We start from the raw sequence: 2,444 nt of genomic DNA on the forward strand, positions 1-2,444 counted from the left end.
CCGCGCCCGGGCCCGCCGCCTTCCCCAGGCCGCGTCGCGGCGTCGCCCCTCAAGGCCGGGAGCCTGGAGCCCGCGGCAGCCATCCTGGGCCACCCTGCGGGAGGCTCCTCTGTCACCCCACAGGGTCCTTCTGTCACCCCTCCGTGAGGCCCCTCCATCACCCTGCTGCGAGGCCCCTCCATCACCCCCCTGCAAAGGCCTCCTGTCACCCCCCAGGGCCCCTCCATCACCCTGCTGCGAGGCCCTCTGCCACCCCGCCAGCGCTCTCTGCTCTGGAGGCAGGTCTCGTGCTGTGCCCCTGCAGCCCTATCCCCTGCCCCACATGGCCAGCGTCCCCTTCCTCACAGAGGACTGGGGCCCCTCTCTGCGGGTGAAGCAATGGGCTGAAGGTTTCCCTGGCTGCAGAGCCAAATACTAGCTGGGGGCAGCAGGTGCCCACTGGAAGGACTAATGGAGAGAGTGCCAAGCTCCCAGCACATGGGACAACGCTGTGAGCACCCGGGCCCATGGTTCAGGGGCAAGGGGCCTGGCGAGCTCTCCTGATCACGGCCCCCCTGGCCCCATGTCTCCAGAGGGCTGCTGGGCCCCCAAGCCAGGGAGCTGCGTTCTGCTTTTCACAGATGCCTCAGGTTGCAGCCAACCCAGGGAAGGAGCAGCAAGGCTGCCATGGCTCTGGTGCCCTGGGTGCCAAGTGCTGCTGGCTCCCCTCACCCAGAGCCCTGCTGGAGAGCGTGGAGCGTGTGGGCCTCCAGGCTGGTACTCTTGGCTGAAGCAATGACCAAAATGTTGTGGTTGCTATGGTGTCCCAGAGCAATGCACATCACTTACTCACAGCTGCTTACCCAAAGCCTGCTTTGACCTTGGCTGCTCTTGGAGTCACTCCTTGGTGCTCCTCCTGCTCAGAGCCACTCCCGCAGGCACAGTGCTTCATGTACTGGGAAAAGCCAGCTTACCTTGGAGTCCTGCCTGGCCAGGGTCCTGCCTATCTGCAGTTCTCTGTCCCCCTGTTTTGCCCTACTGGTGCACAGCCAGCTCTTGCTTCAACAGAATTTTTTTTCACTGAGGAGTCCAGCGGTCAGTTTGCTGCTTCCAAGCAAGGTCCTTCCAGTAGATCAGCAGTTCTGGAGGAGCAGAGCTGCAGGGAGCCTTTTGGCATCCTACAGTCCATTTTCCGTGGTTCCTGAGATGGGTCTTGTGGAGAAAAGCTGCAGTGAGAGGACAGGCACCTGTGGCTAAGTTATCCCAAGGATATCTCGGTTCTTCTCTTGAGCTGTGTTTGCTCTCTGCACTGACACTGCTCTGCTGCTATTTCAAAACTCAATGTTTTGTCTCCAGGGAGCTGGGTCTGACTTCACTGGTGCTCCCCTGTCTGACAGGCATCTCCTGGCTCTGAAACTGGGCTAATGACTGTCATGCTGGGATTAGCCTTCAAAATGCTCTGCATGCCTAAAAAGGATTGGCAAGTATTATTAAAGTGAATAACTTCCTTAATACTGTATCTTTTAAAGGCATTAGCCATTTTCTGTCTTTTTCCTGTGTCCTTGTTAAAGCCTTCTAGCGATGGTTTATTGCCATGGCACCAAGTAGGTAGTGGATGGTGTACCTCAATCCCTAACCTTGCTTTCATGCACCTAGAAAGGCATTTACTTTTTCCAGGATTTCCAGATGAGGTCTTAGATTGTTGCTGTATTGTTGCCCCTGGTTAATTGAATCCAGCCACTTTCTTTTACCCTTTGACCTCTAATATGGGGAGACTTCTTGTACAGCAGGCTTTGGCCAGACAGTGCATTTGTGGAAGAGAAATGCAGCATGCCAGAGACTGAATTGTCTCTGATACCCATCACTTCTACTGTGTGCCAGACTCCAATGGCTGGGTCCTCCTTCCCTGGAGAGAAGGGAGCTGCAGTATGAAACTTCCTCCGGACCTCACCTGAGCTCATAAACTGCATATTGCAGGCATTAGCTGTATGTCAAACCTGATGGCATACTGTGGGGCACAGAGCTGGCTCTTCACAAAGAGCACAGTGACATGTTAATAGTAGAGATCACCCAACCTGGCATGTCCAAACTCTTTGGCCATCATCCCTACCTCTATCACAATGCTCCTTTCCATGGCTCCAGGTGGGACAGGGAACCACGTCTGGGAAATTGGCAGGATTGCCACGCAGGACAGCCCTCCTGGCAGTGCCAGATCACTTGGCAAGGAGAGCAGGGGAGGAACAACACTCACGTACAACCAGTGAGCAGCTGCTCTTACCATGATGTTGCAGCTGCCAAGTGGGCTCAGCCAGCTGTGTAACCTAACCTTCCTCAGGAGACGAGCTTCTCCTTGCCACCCCACTGTCTCCTGCTGCTGATGAGGGATGTGATGCAGGTTTAGAAGGCTGGGAGTACAAATCCATCTGGATGACAGCTCAGAGCTGGGTGAAGGAGACAGGAGGACA

Source organism: Apteryx rowi, unplaced genomic scaffold, assembly GCF_003343035.1.
Source record: "Apteryx rowi isolate R43461 unplaced genomic scaffold, aptRow1 scaffold_531, whole genome shotgun sequence".
Lineage (NCBI taxonomy): Eukaryota > Metazoa > Chordata > Aves > Apterygiformes > Apterygidae > Apteryx > Apteryx rowi.